This window comes from Amborella trichopoda, chromosome 7 (genome assembly GCF_054954075.1).
Source record: "Amborella trichopoda isolate Santa Cruz 75 chromosome 7, AtrichopodaSantaCruz75HAP2 v2.0, whole genome shotgun sequence".
NCBI classification, from domain to species: domain Eukaryota; kingdom Viridiplantae; phylum Streptophyta; class Magnoliopsida; order Amborellales; family Amborellaceae; genus Amborella; species Amborella trichopoda.
Window position 1 is genome coordinate 31,908,779 of NC_142342.1, and position 15,920 is coordinate 31,924,698.

At 40.3% G+C, this 15,920-nt stretch overlaps 1 non-coding gene across 1 annotated transcript; it reads right to left on the reverse strand.

Annotated features, from left to right (window-relative positions):
- Nucleotides 1-628: 628 nt before the first annotated feature.
- On the reverse strand, nucleotides 629-702 carry TRNAI-AAU (transfer RNA isoleucine (anticodon AAU)). Its single transcript has one exon. It is a non-coding gene; the product is annotated as a tRNA-Ile (tRNA).
- Nucleotides 703-15,920: the final 15,218 nt, after the last annotated feature.

A 15,920-nucleotide genomic window follows, 5' to 3' on the forward strand; every position in this document is an offset into this window, starting at 1 on the left:
AAATTCAAAAATAAACCATGGCGTTTTTTTGGTATGTAAAATTTTTTTGGTAAGTAAAAATTGTAGAGAAAAGACATTTTTTGGTAGGTAAAAATACGAAAGAGAGACGTTTTTGGGTAGGTAAAATTTTTTTGGCTGATAAAAATTCAAAAGTACACCATGGCGTTTTTTGGTAGGTAAAAATTCAAAGGTTCCATGCAGGTCGCAGGTTTATACACCATGGCGTTTTTTGTTAGGTAAAAATTCAAAGGTTCGACGCAGGTGGCTGGGTAAAAATTCATTCAAAGGTTCGACGCAGGTGGCTAGGTAAAAATTCACAGGTTTGACGTAGGTGGCTGGGTAAAAATTCAAAAAAATTCAAAGGTTCGACGCAGGTGGCTGGGTAAAAATTCAAAAAAATTCAAAGGTTCGACGCAGGTGGCTGGGTAAAAACGGTTCGATGTAGGTGGCTAGCTCGACGTAGGTGGCTGGGTAAAATTCAAAAAAGGTTCGACGTAGGTGGCTGGGTAAAAATGGGTATGACTGAAAATGGGTAAAAATCTAGCTCGACGTAGGTGGCTGGGTAAAAATTCAAAAAAGGTTCGACGTAGGTCGCAGGGTAAAACTGGGTAAAGGGTTAAAAAACCCATGGCCCATGCAGGTCTCGAACCTGCGACCTTCGCGTTATTAGCACGACGCTCTAACCAACTGAGCTAATAGGCCAGATGTGGTTTGACTAATACTAACTAAAATATATCGCGTATATTATAAAGTCAATACGGGGTGGTAAAGTCAATACTAACTAACCGAATAGGAGATGTGGTAAATTCAATACAGTGTAGTAAACTGAACTAATAAGATGTGGTAAAGTTAATATAATAATTCAATACAATGTAGTAAACTGAACTAATTAGATGAGGTAAAGTTAATATAATGTAATCGGATGTGGTAAAGTTAATATAATGTAATAAACTCAGTGAGAAGTAAAGTAAAGAAAAGAAAAAAGATACACATAATTATTGATAAAATAGATAGACATTAATATTGTTATTAACAAAAATAGATAAACATCAATATTGAAGTAAGAGAGACCTATTATATGTCACTATATTTCTTTATTTAAACCCGAGTTAGCGGTATGCATAATTATTAACAAAATAGATAAATATGAATACTGCTATTAACAAAAATTGATAGACGTAAATATTGGAGTAAGACAGACCTACTAATGTCACTATATTTCTTTATTTAACTGTATAGAGATATCATATTTCTTTTTTAAGCCCCTCATTATCTCAAGAGAAAGAGGAGAAAGAGAGGTGTTAGGGAGAGAGAAGCTATTATTTTTAGTCAACTAATGTTGTTATTAGTTAACGAATATTGTTATTGCGATGAAAATGGAATTGAGAGATTATTTTTAGTTAACGAATATTGTTATTGCAATGAAATTGGAATTGAGAGATTATATTTGGAGCTAGCAATAATTCTTTTTTAATTTTGATTGTACTTCTTTATGATGATAGTTCTCCTCTAGCATATACAAGCCCCACGTGAATATCAAAGTTCCTCATGAAAGAGTTCTTAGATGAATTAATTTCTCCTATTTTCAAATCAAAAGGTTTGGAAACAACACGAGTAAGTTTTTCTTTTTCTTGTTTTGTTTTCTTTTTCTTTTTTTACAATTCTTCCCACTGAGCCATTCTTATTGATGAACTTGGACTGGAAATTGAGGTTTATTTTATTAGTGTAGAAACTTAGTTCTCAAATTTCGGAATATCATTGTGAAAGCCACGTTTTATGAGAAGTGAAGTTTTCCAAGTTTTTATTTTAAATTGAATAAATATTATTGAGGTTCATCATAATAAGTGATTTATAATTATGACGCCACTAACCCTTCCAACAAATACTACTATCTGTTCATTCAAGATTGACACATACACATATCAGTTCATTCAAGATTGACACATACACATATATGCATGTGCACGTGTGAATGTGTGCGTACGTCATGCTACCATATTTTATTTAAGGGAAAATTTCGTATGGAACCTAATTCGTCATATTATTTCATGGTAGACTTCTTTCTGTTTTTCTTTCAAATAGCATAAAAAGACCCCTAAAGATTTCACCATACCCACTCATCTCTTATCTCCCTCTTTTATGGACTTTCATCAGAAAAATTAGCTACCATTTCAACCGAAAGACTTTTTTAATGGGTGGAAAGGGAAATGGTAGCTAATTTTTATGAAATGGGATAAAATAGTATAAAAAGATTTGTTGAGGTTAAATTTAATGATCAACAGTCAATAAAAGAGGGAGATAAGAGATGATGAGGTACGGTAAAATCTTTAAGGGTTTTATTAGGCCTTTTGAAACAAAAACGGAAAAAGGGTATACCATGAAATAATATGAGGAATTAGGGTTTTATATAAAAAAATTTCATTATTTAAATATGAGTGTTATCCAAATTAAGGAATTGTCACTCGTGTGAATACCATGTATATTATGCTAGCATATTCTATTTTAATATGGGCGTTATCCAAATTAAGGACTTATAACTTTCTTATGGTGTGAAGGGCAGCCAATTACAATGAAAGTGCACTAAAATTTGTATCTTTATTTTAAACATAACATTTGATCCATAATAATTTTATTGGGATTTTTTTTTCTATAATAATTTGCTTTTTGTCATCTTATAGATGAATCTTTTTAAATTTTTTATTTTTTATTTTTAATATTTCCTTCTTTGAATTTAATCCGTTATTTTCGTTGGATTATCACTTTTATGCACTATTAAAGCGACATACGTGGTTTTTTCTTTAAAATATTTATAATTGAAGATTATATGTTCCTTTTCTAAATAAATTATTAGTCGGTCCTGCTATGCCTTTAAACAAAAAAAAGATACACGCGTATTTCTTTCACAAATATAATAATCTCTCTCGATGTACTAATAGGACTCTAATTGCTCAATTAGTCTCTCTCTCAAACTCCTAAATACTAAAAACGATAGGACTGAACTTGATATTAGGTCTCAAATTTTCTTAGTAATTCATACATAGATCTAACAATGGTGTAGATGTGATTTTATGCAGATTTTTTGAGATGAAGGTGATTCGGAATCGGATTCTAGCATTAGCGGTGCTGATGCAATTGGTGCTAGGAGCCGTATGTGTTGTTGGAACGTGGAAGCAAGTACAAAAATAGTACCAATTTCTTAGAGATGAAGATGATTCGGAATCGGATTCTAGCATTAGCGGTGATGATGCAATTGGTACTACGAGCGTTGTTGGAATGTGGAAACAAGTACAAAAATATTGTCCTAACTTTTTAGAGATGAAGATGATTCGGAATCGGATTCTAGCAGTAGAAGTGACGATGCATTTGCTACTAGGAGCCGTATGTGTTGTTGGAACTGGTACTAGGAACCGTATGTGTTGTTGGAATGTGGAAACAAGCACAACAAAATGGTTTCAAGACTCGAAATGCGCAACTTGATGCGAGCCCTGGCTCCATGTAATGTGCAAATAAAATACTTTCAAACAATAGCATAAGAATTGACCATCATCCTCCACCACTGCGAACGGTTATGGTATTTTGCTATGATGTTTGAGCAAGTCTTCCATTCATACTGCTTTGTCAATCATTTTGGCAAATATGGAGGGACATGCTGCATTGACATGCATTGATAATTCGCGGTGCATTCTTTCTACACAGTATTCTACTTCTTAAAGTTCGCTCACTAGAGTGGCCAAATTTATAGCCAAGTTGTGCCACCTTCTGATGTACTCGATCACTAGCTCCTGTGGCCTTTCCCTTAAATCAAGAACTCATGAAACTGCACATTCCTTTCTATGTCATAGAAGCGCTTGAGGAACTCTCTCTCCATTTGTTCCCATGATGAAATTGATCCTGGTGGTAATCGAGAGTACCACTTGAATGCGGCTCCTGTAAGAGTCCCCATAAATTGTTGGAGCAAGAGATGCTCATTGTTTGCGGTATTGCCACAAGCAGAAACGAAGTGAGCTACATACTGTTGGATGAGCCGGTGCCATCGTATTTGGGGAAATCAAGTCTTTGGTAGCCTGGTGAGAATGAAATTTAGTCAACATAATCCGGGTAAGGTTTTCGATAGTGATTCAACTCTTCTACTATTGGGATATTGTATCTCTTCAATGCTTCAACTACTATGCGTTTCACTAGTTCCTCATCCACAACCTAGGTTGATGAAGAAGAGACTGGGAGTGAGGGAGGTATGAGTGGGAACATCTCTTCTTTTGGTATAATCATTTTAATGGGTTGACATGGTGATCGGGAGGCGGTAAAGAGGATTTGGTGTGCCAAGGGAGTATGCTCAACCTCATGGGACACCAACATCTCTTGACGCGTGGTTTCCATCATTGTCCTCATCTCGGCTTGCAATTGTCTTAATGTGGCCTTAATGAATCCGGGTAATTGCATCCAGATTCATCCGGGAAGATGCAATGAGGCTCTCAACCATTTGAAGCAATTTAGCGATACTGACTTGCTCTTATTTGATCTGGGGAGCCAAGATGTCAGTGAAGACTGTAGGTGAAGATGGTGGGTCATTCTCTTGCAACATGGTGGTGAAACCAATCTCCTCTTGGTTCATAACTTACGCCATACGGAGGACACTTTGCTTAAGTGAGTATATGATGGCCTCTTTAGAGGGGGCCACATCATTCTTTTCTGCATGCTCCATAATTTCCTCTGGCTCATGAGCTTCCCTGAGCTCAGATTGAGCTGTCTTAGGCTCCGACCTCATGACATGCTTGGACCTAGTTGTTGCTTTGGGTGCCCTGACTTGCGATGGGCTCGAGTGGAGATTCTTTGAGGAACTGAACTACAATAAGCTCAAGCAAAGCAAGTTTTGGCTCAGGGGCTTGAACGGGTAGTGGCTTAGCTTGTCTAGATTTTATGGGCTTATCAATGTAAGACTGGCTCTTTGCCCCATTTGTAGGCTCTTCTTTAACTCGAGCCAGGCTTTGGACCTTGTAAATCACTGGCCCCACTATGCCTCAAGCGACCTCTTTGACTTGTACCTTGTGGTAGGCTTCTTCGACCTCACTAGAGCCAAGGGTAGCTGTAAAAATCGAGCTTTTCCCAGCCATGAAGATGCGGCAGGAAAAGTCTGATGGAGAAGGAGCACGTGCGGCTATGAGATGGTGTTACCGCTGAGGGTGTTACCGCCGCGGGTGTTACCACCGCGAGTGTTACCACCGTGGGTGTTACCGCCACGGTGTTTCCGCCGTGGGTGTTACTGCCGTGAGTGTTAGAAATAGAGTGAGAATAGACCGCTGGGACTGTTGGAGTAGGGTAGGTTATGAGATACTTCCTTTTCTTTTCCCTCTTCTTCTTTTTGTCTTCCCCCTTTAAATACATGGATGTACTCCTTGTGCCACTTGGAGGTGGCTTGCTGCCACCTCACCTCCCTCCTTGTGCTACTTGGAGGTGGCTTATTGCCACTTCACCTCCCCCTTCTCTTTACCCACATATCAACCCAGCTCTCTATCACTCTCTCTCTCTCTGTCTCTCTCTCTCTTTCTCTTTCTCTCTCTCTCTCTCTCTCTCTCTCTCTCTCTCTCTCTCACACACACACACACACACACACAGAGCCTTTGAAGCCTTTGCTAGGAATTGGAAAAAAGAGGACTATAAGAAGGACTTCTGTTGGAAGAAAGCATTGTTGAACTAGGTAAGTGGGTCTAATCGCCACTGCTTCCATAATTTTGCTGAAGTATGAAACTAAAAAGGAATGATAAGAATGAATTGAAAGTGGGAGGTGATTGTATATACACTGCTTTCACAGTTTTGATGTCTCATTTCATAATGAACCTTAGTATTAAACATGAATCAATTGCCCACAAAACACCTATAGAAGAGTGTTTATATGTGTCTAAATCAAGTTGGAACAAATTTTGTGACATTGTCTACTATGAATTGAAAGCTATGAAGTATGTTTATGAAGCATGTCATGTGCCACTGTGAAATTTTCAAAAACATTCATATTTTTGTACCAAGCATTTGAGTAGACAAATGACGTCCAAATGACCTCCAATTACTGCCATTAGAAAGATGCATGAGTCTATTACAATCTTCATGTTTAAACCGTGTTAAGATTCCTAATGAATGAAACGTTATATCCTAATATGTATAGACATATCACTATAAATAGACTGCACTGAGTTTCATCACTGTCACTACTGTTGCCATAGGTTTTTACTAACCAAATGAAATCCAATTTTTCTTAAGCCATAGTCAATTGAAAGACCTCTGAGTGGGCTTAAAGTTGCATGTAGAATTCATTTCAAAATTCCTCCTAGATTGAAAGTTATGAATTATTTGTGAAGGCATTAGAAATCATTTCGAAATTCCTCCTAGGTTGAAAGTTATGAAATTATTTGTGAAGGCATGTTACTGTGAACAGATTTTACAAAAATTCAGAACTATCACTTTGGTTGTCACATACTTTTGAATGACCAAATGGAGCCCAAATGCTTTCAAATTGCTATTGTTCGGAAGATACATGTTTTTACTCGAATTTTGGTTTTGTAATCACTTTAAAATTCGTTATGAATTGAAAGTTACGACTGTGTTAAGTAGGACATGTCACTGTCTCAACTGCACAACAGAGTTCAGATATAATGTTTCCACTCTAATGAGCTTTTGAAGGGTCAAAAAGGTCCAAACGCTTTCCAACCACCTCCATTTGATAGATGTGTCTAGTGTAAAATTTGATTTGGATCTGTCTCCGAATTCCCATTGGATCGAAAGTTACGACTTCGTTTATGATCGGACATCACTTTCTGAAATTGCAAGAAATGTGAATTGTGAGACTGAAATGTGACACTATGATACTGAAAATGTGATACTGTGATACTGCTACTGTCATATTGTGATACTGATATTATCATATTGTGATATTGATACTTTCATACTATGATACTGATACTGTCATACTGTGATACTGATATTGTAATATTGTGCTATTAATACTGTCATACGGTGATACTGAAACTGTGACACTAACCACTACGCAATGGGACACCCATTGGTAATGGGTACTGTGATACTGTTTTATATTGTGTTATACTGTGACACTGACCACTACGCAATTGGACACCCATTGATAGTTGGATACTATTATGCTAGCAATTGATTGACTTTACCTCAACCTAAATGATAGGATTGGGGTCGGGAGGTGGAATTGGATAATAGGGTGAGTCGTTCCCCCCCAAATGTTATGGGCACTATGCATTGGGACACCCAATGGTAGTGTAACGCTCTCTCGCCAAAAGGGCATAAGGAGAGGGTTGTGTCTTGCAAGGCCATTGCCTATCGAAAACCCCAAAGGGCGCTGGGAATGTGTGTGTGTGTGTATGTGAGGAGCTTACGAAGTGGGACCCCCATTTGTCATTGTCCTCGCTACTGAACGAGGTTAAAGGTTCCAAGCTATAAGATTGACTTGACCTGATTGGTCGAACTTCTATTTCAAGAGTAGGCTTCTCTAGCTTTTACTGTGTGAAACTGTGATCTGTCAACTTTATTGTTATGTTTAAGATGAAATGATTTATGACTTATGCACTGTATGTTCTTGATAATTTAACTGCATTTATTCTTATACTGTTAAAGTATTGAAGGGCATAATAGAGGAAATTTTCTTGATATCTCTGTAAATTAGTAAACACTATCATCTCCTATCATCGTTTATAAAGTTGGAATGCAATGGTGTAGATCTGCTTACTAGGCTGATGGCTCATTCCATTTCATTCCCATGATTGAGCAGTTGATCTGTGTGTTGGGCGGGTGAAGCTTGAAGTCCAGTAGAGTTGCTCTTAGAAGCTTTTCATAGTATGTATTTGGTGGTTATGCCACTATGATGTTTCATGTAACTCAGTAATTTTTGTGGGTCAGTAATGCCTTAAATCGATTGTAAAGAATTTTGGTGAATGAATGTGTAAATGGATATCACTTTGCTTTGAATTTAAGTATTGTTTTGATGAATGGATTCTAGTTTTATTTTGTGGTTTGCTCTTGATTTCGTCTCTATATGCGTTGAGCCACTCCCACCTGAGTGGCGTTCGCCACCTCATGTCGCAGTCTCGCACTCTGCAGCCCTCTGGTATGTACGGTGTAGGGGACGGGGTCGTGACAATTTATGGTATATGAGCGGCCAGGATAGGATTCTTGGCCTAGTAACTAGGTGCTTGTGTTTTAGGTCCAAGATGACGAGGACGCATGCCAACAATACCAGTTCCAACAACAAGAACACCAAAGCCTTCGATGAATTCCCAGGACTCTAGGGGCTATGACACAAATGATGAGGGAATCGATGCCGGCCCCGTCCACCCCTGCCCCATAGCAAAATAATAGTGGGTTGATAGAAAGATTCAGGAGGCTGGCACCTCCAACCTTTGTGGGGCATTGGGGAGTAAAGGAAGCTGAGAGATGGAGAAGGCAGGTAGAAAAGATCTTTGCAGTCCTAAACTATAGAGATGAATAGAAAGTGAGGTTGGTACCTTCATGCTTGAAGGAGAAGCTGAGCATTGGTGGAGCTCGAGGAAGTAGTCTCGGGAGAGGACAAGAACTGTAACCACTTGGGAGAATTTTCTAGAAGCATTTTATGATAAATATTTTCCTGACTTGGAGAGAGAAAGAAAAGAGGTGGAATTCATAGAGCTGCAGTAGGGAAAGATGTCTGTGGAGCAGTACGGAGCAAAATTTGCTGAGCTTTCAAGATTCGTGACGCATATTATTGATACTGAGGCTCAAAAAGTAAGTAAATTTGAGAGGGGCCTTTTATCCGATATATGAGGAAGGGTAATTTCAGCAAACCTCAAGACTTCTCCCCACTGGTGGATCTTGCCCTGAAAATAGAAAAAGATTGTGAAGATTTTTGTTTGAGGAAGAAAGGGAGATATGCCCTTCTTCTTTGCTTGATTCTTCAACCCTTCCTCTCTCTCAAAATCTCTCTCTGAGCTCGCCATGAAGTGCCCAGATTTTGGGGCTTTCAATGAAGAGCTCAGACTTTGCAATACCAGTAAATGACATAGCAAGTAGATAAGAAAGATGGTTGCTCAAAGGCTGAATTCTTAAACGTTAGAGACACTAAATCTTTCGCTTCCAAAAAGTATAAGCCTTGTCCTACTCCAAAAGAATCAGGAAGGAGACTCAGGCCAATCCAAAGACCGGCTCGGCCCAAGCTCCTGAAGTATCTCAGGCCACCACTGGTTCCCTATTCAAACTCACCTACCCCCATTCAAACACCACCTCCACTTCTAAAATATCCAAGACCACCCCTGGTTCCTTACTCAAATTCTTTGCCTTCTTTCTTCAAAACTCCTGAGCTATCACAACCTTCATCTCACCCTATCTTACTAACACCCACTCTGGTTGCACAACTCAGCTAGCCTTCTCTCCCTACTCCCATAACTACAGCCGACCCTACCTTGGAGATTGTAGCAAACCCTACCTCTCAAAAAACCACCCCATCACCACTTGTCCCTCCAAAACCAGTGGTGAACCAAGGAGTCGTTATTCCTAAAGCCGACGAAGTCAAGTATATTTAGTTGGACATCTGAGGAAACTTCCAGCTTTCTTGAGTGTCTATGATGCTCTCATGCTTTCACAGGACTTATACAAGCTTTCTCAAGGCTTGAAGTATATGAGATTAAGGTTGAACAAATTGAGGTAGACCCTACAATACTTAATTGTTGCGTGACTATCACATTTTCTGATGACGACCTTCAGTTGGGTGAGAGGTTTCACAATCGGTTCCTCTTTGTAACTGGCGAGCTGCATGCCTGCCAAATTAACTGGATCATGCTTGATAGGGGATCACCAGTGAACCTTATTCGTAGAAGGATTCTCACATGAATCGGGATAGGCATTGAACAACTTGAGCCGACGAATGTGACAGTTCAATGATTTATTCCGTCAGGTGAGAAACCAGCTGGTGTCATCTTCCTTAAGCTCAAAATTGAGGACGTGAACGCTTCCACTTTATTCCATGTCATTGATAAGGACACTTCTTACAATATTCTTTTGGGGCGTCCCTGGTTACATAATCATAGGGTAGTTCCGTTTACCCTCCATCAGTGATTCAAGTGGGATGGAAGGCCACACATGGTCTATGCTGATAAGAAACTGTTTCCCATTACCGAGTCACTATGTTGATGCCAGTACGCTCTAAAGAGATCATGTTGCCTGTGAAGACCTTCACAAACCCAAAGTTGATAGAGACTGCCCAAACCTCTCACGAAGATGTGGAAGACATAGCGGGATCACTTAATCTCATGCTTCGAGAAGAAAGGAGATATGGAAAAGTGATTCCCTTAACCCCGGTTGACATAAATCTTTGTACTTCACCAAAAGAAGTAACTCCTGCAAGTTGAAAAGAGGAAGTTTCATCTCCTATCGGGCATTCATAAGGATCCACTCCAGTGGTAGCTCTGGTTGGGGAGGGGAGCAATTGATTCAAACTCTCCCTAACACCAATAGTCACTTATGCTCATGGTGACATGAAGGTGCTGCATATCCCCATTCCCTTCTTAAAAGCGGAGGCAACACGTCAGGCTGAAAGAGACCAAAAATTCTTGTACATTCCAGTCTATCTGACAGAGGAGAATGATAACTACTTTAGTCCCCAGTTCAGCTATGCCCAAACTCAGTATAAGGTATTACAAATACCAGAGGTTCTGCACATTGAGAAAGAAAATTCTCATTCCCTGCCTCAAATCCCTCTTCAGCAACACCAGCTCAAATCTTGCAAGTCCTTGAGGTTTTGCATATCCCAATCCCCAAACGGGAGGAAGGTAATGCTTACCCCGCTTCTTCACCTCTTTACCCACAAGATCACTTCAAAGTCTTGCAAATATCGGAGGTTTTGCATATCCCAGTCCTCGAAAGGGAGAAGGATAGTGCTTGCCTCACAGACCAGGCTAGCTACAAGCAAGACTCTCAAAAGACGATGTGTTTCCCAGCCCTTGTTGTGGAAACTCGAGCTACCCATCAGAATATGACGAGAAGTCCATCATCTTCTCCTTCTCGTGACTTCATCAACACTCCTGCACATCAATATGAAGCTCAAAGACAAGCTACTATAGTTGAATTGAAAGAACAGGTACATGATCTGCTCAATCAAGTTGAAATCATAATAAAAGGAAAAGCCAAGATGAAGGAAGTGACGCCTCCAAAGCCTATTTCCACTCCTCTACCCAGTTTCACTCTAGAAACTCGAGGCACGAACATTAAAGAGAAGCCTCGAAGTAATCCCTATGTAGATGCTGTAGTTATGCCATATTGGGACCCTTTGCAGTTATTGAGACCACAACAGCTCAACACACTAAAACGTAGGCCTTGGTTACCAGGGCATGTTAGCTTACCCCCATGGCCGCTCTTCACCGACCAACCTCTCACGTGATAGCATCTCAAGAATTGTCACCATCTCCCTCTAAACCAATTACTGAAGAGATCATTTCTCAAGAACATCTAGAAGAAGAAGAAGTTCCCCAAACTTCTCAAGAACCTAAAGGTTTGGGAATGGAAAAGGTGAAAGAGGAATCCACACCCATGAAATCAGAAGTTGAAGTATTTGAAGTGAATGAACAGACTTCTGATCCCATACTTCTTGATGAAGAAGAAATAGAAGAAGCTTCGGAGGTCCTAGACGATGGTGGTCAAGCTACGATTGATGATTTGGAGGAGGTAAATTTGGGTGATGAAGCTGACCCAAGATCCAGTTCTATTTCTGCCATTATGCCCCTCAAAGAGAAGAAGGAGTATGATGAATTCTTACAAGCCAACCGAGGCATCCTTACTTTGGTATTATCAAATAATGCCTGGTCTCGACCCATCCTACATGATGTGAAATTACATTGCACAACAGTCCAAGCTGCACAACCTTAAACTGCATGGCAACTGTCCAAGTTATACGACCTTAAACGATAGCACACGTCCTAGCCGCATGACTTTAAACTGCTTCAAACAATGGTCCAAGCTATACGACCCTAAACTATAAGCATACGTCCTAGTGGCATGACGTTAAACTGCATCACATACGGTCTTGAAGGCATGACCGTAAAATTGCCAAGGCATGACCCTAAAAACTGCCTTCGCTCGGTCTTGGTGGATGACCTTAAAACATCCCGATTCTATGATCATGAAGGCATGACCCTAAAACTTCCTTCGCTCGATCTTGGTGGATGACCTTAAAACACACTGACTCTATGGTCTAGAAGGCATGACCCTAAAACTACCTTCACTTGGTCTTGGTGGGTAGCCATAAAATACATCAACTCTATGAACACGGTGGCATGACCTTAAAACTGCTTCCATAAGAAAGATGGACACCACGAAAACCCGCAAGGGTGTCATGAGTAAGAGCGTTAAAGAAAAGAAAAAAGAGAAAGAAAAAATGGCAAAAATGCTGTAGAAGCCATAGGCAAAAGAGCCATAAAAAAATGAATACGGGGTTCTTCTGAAAACCAGAAATGACACATACCCCAAGGGCTTGGATGAAAACCCGAGAGGGCACTCAAGTCACATATACCGGAGAGCACGCATGTCTTTGTGCAAAGAAAATCTCCAGGCTCACCTCTCACCCCTTTCGAAGGAGACAATGGTTGATCGCAAGAGAGGGAAGAAAAAGAGCAAACCATGAAGAAGAAGCATATAAGTCAGTGACAAAAATAAAGAGAGCAGTCATTTCATGGAAAAGTCAAGGTTACAGGTTACAGATTTACAGTCTCAAGATACAGAATAAGAGCAAAAGTATTCTTATGAGACTAGTCAAAGAAGCGGAAAGAAAGTCACATGTTATAACCTGGGACTTTGTAAAAGATGAAGGCAGAAGGTAACTAGGTCGGACACCCTCAAAGATCTCTAAGCACCTCACGAAACACCTCCATCCATCATTACTTATGGGATGCTTGCATACGATCTTCTATTTTTGCCACCTTTAAGCTAAGATGTTCAGCAATTGCTTGCGCTTCGTTTACAAAGACACCAAGCTTGCTCAACTTCACTTGATGAAACTAGTTCTCCTCATAACGTTGGGCTAATTCTGACCATTTCTCACTCTCTGTGCATCGTTGATAAAATTTGGCCCATCTGTCATTATGGCAGTGAGGTGATATAGCTATATCCTCCATCAACAGTCGTAGCCCTGACGTGCGATTTCTAGTACGGGTTGTGAAGTCAAATACCTGAGCCAAAACAACTTTCTCCTCACAAGCATGCTGGATTTTTGGGCTACAAATTTGAACAAGTGGCTTCTTCAAAAGAGACTGTGCATCATTGCTTAGCTCTTGATGTGGCAATTCTGCCTTATCTACAAAACAAGTAGAGAAGAGCACCATAAATTTTGCAAACATTTTGACAGTATCTCCCCTATATGCTAAGGGTCGGCAAAGAAGGTGTTTGGCTAATCCAAAGCACCCGGGAGATTCTAAGAAGTCAGGAGTCCGAGGACCAAATGCCCATCGCGACAAAGAGATGCTAAAGAGCTCCCTTTTCCTATTACAGAAATGCTCAGCTCAATCAAGAAAAACCCATGACACCCCGTCATGTATCAAAGATCACAAGATCTACAAAATTGTGATAGGATTTTCTTGACGAACAACAATATGTTGCAATAAACCTGCCACTGCTCACATGGCAGACAATGCAATTGTGCATCAAAAGACACAATGGAGTGGCCATGCTCAATGACACCTGAACTCATAAGCAAAGGGGTGCTCGTAATGAGTCATACGACAAGGATGATGCTCATCCAAAAGGCTCAAATGCTGGCCTATGAAAGGCGTGACAGTCAGTCACTGACACAACACTGTGGAAGACAGTGCCTTAATAAAAAATGCTCATATGCATTAGACAAGAAAAGATGGTGCCTTGGCAAGCTTAGACATTGCTCAATCACAGTGATGAGCACAATCAACATGGTGTTTTCCAATTTCGGGATGCTTTTCAAATGCTCATAGTTTACTCGTTTTGAGTTGAAACAAGCTTAAATTTGGACACAAGCTAGGACTCAATGACACAGTCATTTTTTCATATGTCACACATCATGAAATGGCCCAAAACTATAGAATTTTCAGAGAGAAAATGAGCTCGAAAGCTTAAAAAGGAGATTTCATACAAGGAGACATCCCAAACTTCGTGAAGTCATAACTTGAGATCCTGATGTCAGATCGTCACAAATATAGGTCCGTTGCGACCGTATCGCGAAGGGCTATGATTTGGTATAGTTTTTTGAAACAATTGGAGGATGAATAGTTCAAATTTTGAGGTTGAAAAATGCAGTATTTTCCAGTTGTCGAAATTCCATTTTCCAGCGACTTCTCAAATTTGAAATATGCTCAAACGGCAACCAAATCAGACAAAATTTAGTGCAAAACGATTGTGACGATGTCCTCTTTAATTTGTGATCAAAACTAGGACACAGAACGTCATGAATTGCACCAGATGGGTGGTCAAAGTTTATGGACTTGGAGGGGTTTTTGGTCCTTCATGAAAAGTCTGTTTCAAGACGTTCAAAGTGCATCAAAATGTTTGTTACAGATCAAGCATCGATTCTATGATAATTGTCCACCCGAATTATCATCGCACGCGTCCGAAAAAGCTTCTGAAGTCTAGCCATCGTAATAAGCCCCTCATGGAGGGATGGTTTTGTCATTTGCTCAAAATATCTAAGGGGTATTTTGGTTATTATGTCTAAAAACGGGATTTTATTTTACTTCCATTTAATTGTATTTTTCCACAATTTGCATACTTTTTTAGCATTCACCCTTGTTTAGTGGTTGCTCTATATAAGGAAACCCAAGTCATTTGTAATGGGGTAAAAAGGCTTGATCATTTTATGAAACCTTGAGCATTTGAGTGCAATTTCTTAGTTTATTTATTTTTCTTTGCTTCTAAGTTCTAGATCAAGTGAAGAGGAGAGATAATTTTTTGGTTGAGAGAAACTACCCCTTACACCCCAAGCTCATTCTCTCTCTTCTCCCCTCCCTCTTTTCTTTCTTTCTCTCTCTACCCCACTTTTCCGACACGTACGCACCCGAGCCGCAGCAACCTGTGGCCACATCTCCCCCTTTTCTCTCTTATTTCTTTCTCTCTCTACCCCATTTTCTCTACACGCACACACAGCCGCAGAAACGTGCGACCCCATCTCCCCCTTTTCCCTCTTCTTTCTTCTCTCCCCTCTCCTTCCCACTCCCCACTTCTTTCTTCTCTCCCTCTCCTTCCCACGCCCTCCCAAAGCCAACTTCATTGCATTTCCCCATTCCCACTTTCCTTTATTGTGTTGTATGCCAGGGCCGCAGCAACCCATGGCCTCATCAACTTTACTACGTTACCTGGGGCCGCAGCAACCCGCGGCCCCTACTTTCTTCTCTCGTTTTGCTTCTGTTCCCTATCCTTTCATAACCCATGGTGGTGCCTAAGGGCGGGTCTAGGAAACCTCCCACACCATCCTTTTTTTTTCCCTCTCCTTATCTCTTATCTGTTGATAAACCCGGAGCCGTGCTTGACAGTGGCTCCAGCAAACCTCCCACGCAACTCTTTCTTCCCCCTTTCTCTCTTAAAAACTCTCTCTCCTATACGTACTTATCTCCCTCTCCCTCCGCCCTCCACGCAAATTTTTTATCCCCATCTCAATCTCTTAAATCTCTCTCTCCTACACGTACGTATCTCCCTCTTTCTCTCTCTCCTCCATGCAACTCTTTTCTCCCCCTTTTTCTCCCAAACTCTCTCTCTTACATGCACTTCTCAACTCTCTCACTCTCTTCTTATAAACTGCACCTTTCTCCCTAAATTTTCTCTCTCTCTTACACACACTTCTGAACTCTCTCACTCTCTTCTTATAAACTGCACCTCTCTCCCTGAATTTTCTCTCTTTCTCTCCAAATCTCACCCCCTCTCTT